Source organism: Meleagris gallopavo, chromosome 4, assembly GCF_905368555.1.
Source record: "Meleagris gallopavo chromosome 4, MGAL_WU_HG_1.1, whole genome shotgun sequence".
Lineage (NCBI taxonomy): Eukaryota > Metazoa > Chordata > Aves > Galliformes > Phasianidae > Meleagris > Meleagris gallopavo.
This window is the reverse complement of record NC_139407.1, coordinates 5,203,384-5,211,758: the sequence shown is the minus strand read 5'-3', so window position 1 is coordinate 5,211,758 and position 8,375 is coordinate 5,203,384. Positions and strand designations below refer to the sequence as shown.

The 8,375-nt window shown below is 36.4% G+C and overlaps 1 protein-coding gene across 5 annotated transcripts in view; it reads right to left on the bottom strand.

Moving 5' to 3' along the window:
• The window catches only part of PALLD (palladin, cytoskeletal associated protein), a 180,942-nt gene that overhangs the window by 162,515 nt on the left and 10,052 nt on the right, over positions 1-8,375 (bottom strand). The gene's annotated exons all lie outside the window — the stretch shown is intronic.

Sequence of the window (8,375 nt, the reverse complement as noted above, 5' to 3'; positions counted from 1 at the left end):
TGGAAATGGGAAAAGAAACAAACAGGGAAGGAATGCTCACCTGTATCCAAAGATCTAGATTCACAAAAAAGACTTCACAAAAGAGGGATCTCCAGAAAGAGATTCTTTCTACTGGCAGTCAGCCCTTAAATGGGGTCTGCAGCCTTCCCAGGGCTGACTCAGTCCTTGCCTCAGGTGGTCAATCAGTGGTTCAGGCCGTGACTCAACAGTTCCCCTACACAGCCCCAAACAGACATTTATAGCAATAATATCATCACATATAAGTATTACATAAAAAATCTAAACCCAGCATTAAGACATGTTTACAAAACTTCCAAACATTATTTGCTCTTTATTTTTCTCACTTCAAATTCCTCTCCATATTTCTGTGGAAAAGCATAAAAAACTTTGCAAGACTCCCTTTTCAAAACAAATCTCTATAGGCCTTGCTGGCCCTTCTGAAGTTTCATGGTGCACCCTGGAAGAAATGTTCATCACTTGTGAGAGATGTCCAGGGCTGCATTGCAGTGCAGCTACAAAACACAATAAAACCAAAGTCCAGTGAAAACTGCAAATCTCTCATAAGTTTGGAGCGGGCAAAATCATATCTGTAGAGCTCCATCTACTTAACTCTGCCTTGGGCTTGCATCTCTGAAAGATACTTGCCTTGGTGGCATCTTGGGTTAACTCCATGCTATATGAGGAGAGTGAGTTACCAAAGGATTTCCTGAGAACAACTGAACTAAACAATACTTTAGTTCTGTAACCTGGTCACATCAGATAGAAGGCCACACTCTTTTCTATCCAGTAACTTGTTTTGCCTTTAAGTTATTTCACACTGATGCCCATTTCCTAATACAAGGGTTTAAGAACTGAGAAGTGAGTAGAAAATACATTAATCTGTCAGACTCTTGAAATCAGTCTTCCAACTTCCTGCCTATTGGCACCTCCTTTTGATAAGGGATGTTTTGAAACGTTCTGTTTGTGGGAAGACAAGAAATTCAGTGTAGCTATATAGAAGTTGAATACAGCCCCAGTGCAAATGTGACTAAACAAACTAGCTGAGGTAGATGTTTTAAATTTTAAAATAAAATAAAGACAACAAAAGGATAGGATAAAGAAAAGGTACAAGTAACTAAAATTCATACTTGCATTCTAGTGGAAGAAGAATAAATATCTCGGTGAAATAATCTGGCAACACATTGAAAAACTTCCCTGCTCTAATTGACACCCCTGCAGCTGAGTTTCCATAGCCTGCTCTCATTTACAGGTTGTATTTGAAAACCAGACTGCGGGGAAAAACAACAAATAAACGAACAAACTAGATTTGCCTTCTGAATGTCATACATGGGTGGGATGATAGATCATTATACGATGACAAAGATGAAGCTTACTGAATAACTAAAAGATAGGAAAGAAGAGATGATAAACTCCTGGTAGACAGATATAAGGTGTTAAGTGACAAAGTCACACGATTTCTCAAAAAGATACCTGCTCTTCTATGAAAAGAAAATTCTATACCTGTACAGGATTTATGAAAAGGGAACAGGCATGGATAGTAGAGCTGAATGTTCTTCCACAAAACAAGTTATTGCTTGATTTTTTTTTTTAGATGAATTATTAATTTTTAAACCAGATTTGCCCATTTGTAACACAGATAAGGAGCTTAAGATAAAACATTGGAAACTTTATGTCTCCTGTTGCGTGTGATGGTCATCACATCTTCCCCATAGTGTTTTATCTCTAGTTTAATTAAGAGAAATAAGTAAATGATGCAAGCAGTCAGATTGTGGTATTCCTTCTAAACCTGCTTTTGGGAAGTTCTGCACCTCAGTTCCATCACTTACAAGCAGGAGATAAGAAAATTTGGCCTACAACAATGGAGGTCCTTAAAGAGCTGTCAAAACTGAACTGAACTGGGGGAAAAAAGCACAGTAACTAAGGCATCTTTAACGCTCCCAAGTAGTGGCTATTTCTTCAATTCTTTTATTCCACCTATAAATAGTATGGTTGCATGTACTGCAGTTTTCTTGTGCTGTTAATTTACAGAATATCTTGGCTTTCTGTCATTTTCTGACAGAAAGGGACCTTGGTGTACTGATGGGCAGTTGGCTGAATACGAGCCAGCAGTGTGCCCAGGTGGCCAAGAAGGCCAATGGCATCCTGGCTTGTATCAGGAATGGAGTGGTGAGCAGGACCAGGGAAGTCATCCTGCCCCTGTACTCGGCACTGGTGAGGCCTCACCTCGAGTGCTGTGTTCAGTTTTGGGCACCTCAGTACAGAAAGGACACAGAGGTGCTGGAGTAGGTCCAAAGAAGGGCAACAAGGCTGGTGAAGGGCTTAGAGAATATGTCTTACAAGGAGCAACTGAAGGCATCACTCCAGAAAGAACTGAATCAGATAATGGGACTCATTTCAAAAATTCCCTAGTAAATACTTGAACCCAAGATCATGGCACTGAGTGGATTTATCATATCTCTATCTGCACCAGCTTCTGGTAAAATTGAACAATATAGTGGTTTGTTAAAAACTATGTTGAAAGGAATGGGTGGTGGAACACTTAAGTACTGGGAGAAGCACATGGCAGAAGCCACTTGGTTGGTCAATACTCAAAGATCTATCAACTGAGGTATCAATTTCACCCACACTTTTCCGTAAAAAGGTGAGAACATGGATACTTTTTCTAAGACCCAGAGAACTGCACTGAAGTAGTAAATTTGTCAGTCAACAGTTTTATTTGCACCTGAGACTCACAGAACTGCTCTGGATTCTGAATAAATCATGAAGAATCCCATGCAATTTCTTTCTAAGTTGAGAGGTTATTACAAAATGCCCTGGTTGGTTTTTCCAAAGGGTCTAAAATTTAATCCCGTGTATAAGGGCATCCTGATCTGGTGAAAGGTGTCCTTGTTTATGGCAGAGGGATTGGAGCTAGATGATCTTTAAGGTCCCTTCCAACCCAAACTATTCTATGATTCGATGGATATTTTACAATGCTCTTTCTGGAAGCCTAAAAGTCAAGGACAGCACTACATAAATTCAATCTAGAGACACTTGGTTGATATCCAATTTTGTATCAACATTTCTTTCCTATTCTGTATTTAGAAAACTTCTGTATTTAGAGTGGTGTTTTCTCTATACAGCGAGATTAACTTAATCTTGCTTAGACTGTATTGTAGTTAATAAAAAGATTGTTTTAATCAGTGATTTAGATATCCTTTGAGAATTGAAGAGAGATGCTAGTCTATAACTCTGAATCACCATCCACTGAATTTGCAGTCAGTAGCGTGTTCCAGAATTGCAGTTCTTGGCAACTATAACAATTCCTCAGTGAACTCCAAATCACTGTCCCCACCTACTTCCTTTGTAGGTGAAGTCAACCTAAATTACATCTCAGAGGATTTGTGGAAAATAGGCTTTTATAGATTCCTTCTAGCCATATGGCAAGCCTGAGGAAGCTCAGACTGAATCAAGTCTTCCCTTGTTCCAACCTTCCTCAATTAAACTTGAAAGCCATCACAAGGCAATACTGCTTTGAAAAAAAGAGGCATGGAAAAAAAAGGTAGAAAGCAGACAGTAACATCTACCTCTGTATTGCTACAGGCATTTTCCCTTACTTTTCACTACAAAAAAAAGACTGTATCAACATCAAGCCATCTTATCAATACTGATATTAAAAGACTGTAACATGCTGTGTGCAGTGTATGGGAAAGATGCAAAAAAAATTAAATTCAGCATTCCAGTTTGGATTATATTATACTGCTTCTTAGTTATAGCTCCAGCTCTCTCTAAATCAGCAGTGTGTGTCCTGACAACGAAAAGGGCCATCAGACCCAGCGCTGCCACCAGAGGGGATGGGTTTGCCCACTCTGTGCAGCCTCCCATTGAGCACTGCGGGCAGTTTTGGTTGCCAAAGTGTAAGAATAGCATAAAACTATTAGAGAGAATCTGAAGGAGGACTACAAAGATAGTGAGGGGTCAGAAAGCAAGAAGAATGAGAGGTAGATGAGAGGTAGCTGTTTGTTTGTTCAGCCCAGAGCAGAAGAGGTTGAGGGGAGGCCTCATGGCTGTCTACCTCCTCCCAGGGGAGCAGAGCAGCAGCACTGATCAACAGGACCTGATGGGGCTGCATTGGGGAGGGTAAGGTTGGATATTAGGAAGAAGTTCTGCATTAGAGTGTGGTCAAGCATTGGAATAGGCTCTTCACAGCCCCAAGCTGCTGGAATTGAGAAAGAGTTTGGATAACAGCGTTGGATGCAGAGTTTGAATCTTGCGTGCTCCTGTGTGGTGCCAGGGGTTGAACTTGATGGTCCTTTTAAGTCCTTTCCAAATCAGGATGTTCTATGTTTCTAATGCCTGCAGAAGAATTCCTCCTAGCAGCAGTGATTTCTAAGCTTGAGTAAACTAATACAGACATATGGAGAAGTATCTTCCTTTCCTCGTTTGCTTCAGTGATGATCAGTTAAAAATAATTATAGTTTAGGAGACATAAAATTGATATTTAATTAAAAAGGCTTACAAAGTGAAGAAATGTATAGTCTCTCAACTTCCTTTAAAAAAAAAATCAGTTTGAAAGAAGATAGTAATCTTCAACAATGTTATATCACATAGTACTGAAATTAGATGTCTCAGCTTGGTGCATGAAAGAACTGAAAGAATTTAGGAATGTAAATCTTACTGACTGATTATGGGAATGAGAACTCTCTACAGGGCAACTGCAAGAATTACTTTTCTGTGGATTGATTATTCAGAATTAGGGCAGATCCTTAAAAAACACACCCTTTCAGCACTTTTTAGTAGTATTCGTAATTCTGCCTAAGGATTTCCCTGGAGGATTTTTTCCCCATTTAAAAAAAAAAACAAAACACAGAAATGTGAACTCAGTAACTTTTGTCTGGTTCAGGCCCATAACTGGTCATTGCAAGTTTTAAAAGGTTTTGTTTATGTTGCTTGTAAGCAAACTACTTGCTACGTAGACATGTCAGTTACCTGAACGTAAGTCTTGATCGTTTAAAAAGTAGGAAAATCTGAATAAGGGAATATATAGCTGGAATCATGAATGAATTTTGCCAATACAAGTAGCTAAGAGAAAGAAGATGATTTTATATATTTAATGTAAAGAAAATAAAACTTACATTGCATTTGTTCATTTAGTTATCTACATAACTGTGTCTATTAATTTCTAAACTGATTGGTTCAGCTTGTATTGACATTCAGAATTAGAAGAGGAATATGCTTCCAGGAAAAGTGGAGAAGATCAGAAAAAAATTTGACTTTCACATTCTATCAAATAGGGACAGGATATTTTATCCTAGAAGAACTGTAACCCAGTATCATTTTTAACCTGCATTATAGGCAGGTTAAATAATAAGACAATAAGAAAAATTCACTTCTCTAACACCTTAAAATTTACAAAAATTGACTTAAATAACTTAAACTATGTTTATTGCATTACTTTTTTCTTCCAGAAGATGCTTAAGTTGAAAATAACCAACTTATTACTCACTTAAAAATAAGCAAATTTACATGTTAATTTCCTTCTTGATCCCTAGGCAATAACAAATAAAAAAACAATCAAGTTATTTAAGCCAACTCAGTTCAAATTCAAAGCTTTAAATATGGATTATAGTCATTATGAGATCTGTGTTTCCATTTGATCTTTGGGCTTAAGTATGGTATTACGAAGAGTCACCTGTAGGCCAATTTATAATGGCATTTACAATTCAATATAAGGCATGTAGAATACATAATTACAGCAGTGAGTTACTGTAAACTATTCTGCCTTTAAAAAAAAAAACAAAGCAAAACATCCCAAAACCAGCTAATAAAAACAGAGCCTCTCTTCTAAAATACAGTGTTTTCTTGTCTTTGGCACTGAAAGCATTTATCTGACTGATAACTTAAACACTTATTTTTGCAGTGTTCTCTAACTCAACAGTGAACAAGAACATGTGCCTATATGATAGAAGAAGAGTTTTTGTTACTGCTGTTGCAGGTATTTGAGAGAATGGCATTGCTCTGTGTAACAAAGTTCTCATAACATACAAAGTCACATTTGATCAAGGAGACTGACCTTCACATTCAGACTATCTGGAAAGCATATGCCAAGGATAAGAGATTCTGACAGCATCTGACACTATAGCTGCCCCTAATTATCAGTGCATTTTCAGTAGAATGGATAAAGCATAATGTCACAGGGGAAAAAAGATACTGGAAGAACAAACTGCTAAGGATGTTAGATTGTGTCCAAATGTTAAGTAGTCTTCTATGAAGCTTGTTATCAATTTAGACTTGTCAAGACTACTTTATAGAAGCACGAAGCCCTCAGCTTAGGCTTGTGCAGTTACATATATCCAGCCTCAGCTACTCACAGGGCAAACACTGAAGTGATCTTCCCATAAGCAATGATCTACTGCTGGGCTAAATCTCTTGTAACGTTAAAAGACTTCTGTTAGCCACATTACCTGTCAGTTGCAACATAAACTAAAGATTAACTGTATGTCAAATCTTTTTCCCTTGGCCATCTGAAAAGCACATCCTTATGAAATAAAAGGAGATAAGTTAAAGCAGCTCATATATTATGCAGGCTTTTTATGAAGCACTGAAATTCCACTTAAATACAAAATGTAATCTTTTCAGTGAAATTAATGCATATATGCAGTGCAATATATTATTAGTGTGGTGGAACAATAAAACCAATTATTTGAAGATTCATGTTACTGTTAGACTAGATGAAACATCTTCATGATGGATTTGTCACACAAAAATGTTAATCCTCTACTTGCTTTCACTTGTAGGTAGCTGAGGGGAAGAAAAGAGTAGTATTTTGAGCGATTCTACCTAGTAATTACATTAAATTCCCAGGCTCTTTTAACTTATTGCCCTTTCCCATAGGAAGTCTAATGTATTGAAGTTCACACTACTATTCTTGAGTTTTGTACTCCTCTACACTGAACAGTAACTGTAGCATATTACTTCAGGAAAATAAGGTCCTTGTTGCCTGTTCCATAGTAAGCACTTCAATATGCAGTACATCAAATAGGTTCTAGAACTAATAAAATAAGCTAATTTTTCACTACTGTTTAACAGTATTTCTTCTATGCTTTGTCTATTATATTTGTCTATTATATTTGAAAAGCCAATAGCATTTTCCATCTTCTCCAAGGTCCTGTCAGTCCTAATTGAATGAACTCTAATACTTCCTTTCATCAGTGATGTTTGCAGAAAAGTTCTGTTTGCTTGATGTCATCATCAAGGTCTCTAAGATTAGCTTTCACATTGACAAGAATGCATTTACCCAGCATGTTCCAGATATGATTAAAGTTTTGCATTATGAAAGAATTTTTAAAGCATTACATTTCAAAGTAATAATTGTATTTACTCTATTTATAAATATAAAGAAATACACTATATCTTACGAAAGTATGTCCTGTTCAAATAGCATTATTAAACTGCTGTAATTAAGCTTAAGAATCTTAAACAATTCAAGAAGTGGTATTGCCTTTAGGCAAATGAGCAAACATGTCAAAGTATGTTAAGCATAACGATTTAAATGGGATTTGGAATAGTACCGTGTACCTGTTGAACTTTGATAGGTAATGATACCAAAAGCATCAACTGCAAACACTTCTCTTTATGAAAAGCCTCTCTACTCCATTTCTCTTCTCATTTCAGTACAAAAGAGAATCGTCCATTCCTAAACTGTGAGTACATTCCCACCTCTATTCTACTCAGCCTCCAAATTCAGTTTTACTTTCCACAGGTCAGTGCTTTCAATCAGTCTGTGACAAGTAAATTACTAATTTATTTCCTCACTGTCAAGCTTTCTTGGCTGTTGAGGCTTTGTACAATAATAGCATGGTCCAGAGACAATACATGGGATTTATAAAAATAAATGCTGAAATATGAAGTAAAAACAGCTTTTGGGAATATTGCCTCTAGCACTGCTTTTGTGCCACTCTTGCTGGAAGTCTGTATTTTAGAATTGCTTCTATTCAGTTTTTTTTTTAAATCTTAAAAAAAAACAACCTCAAAAAATACCACAAACTAAATACATTTAACATGGACAAAGTTAGTGAAAGAGCTTTCAGAAGACATACAGTGCTTTCTTATTTTGTCATTCATCCAAGTCTCATTCAATTCCTATGTAAATAAAAGTCAAAAGCCACATATATGGATATTTTTCTGCAGATAAGAGCACATTCCTCATATTAGAAGAGTAATTTTCAGTAATTTGCTCTAAATTTCTCATATTTTCTTCAAATATAGTATCAATTTAAACTGTGATCTGAAAGTTTTTTTCTATTCTGAGGTTTTTATAAATAAATATTAGTTAATAATAATATTATATATAATAACTCTAAAAAAAAAACCAAACCAACCCACCAGATAAATGG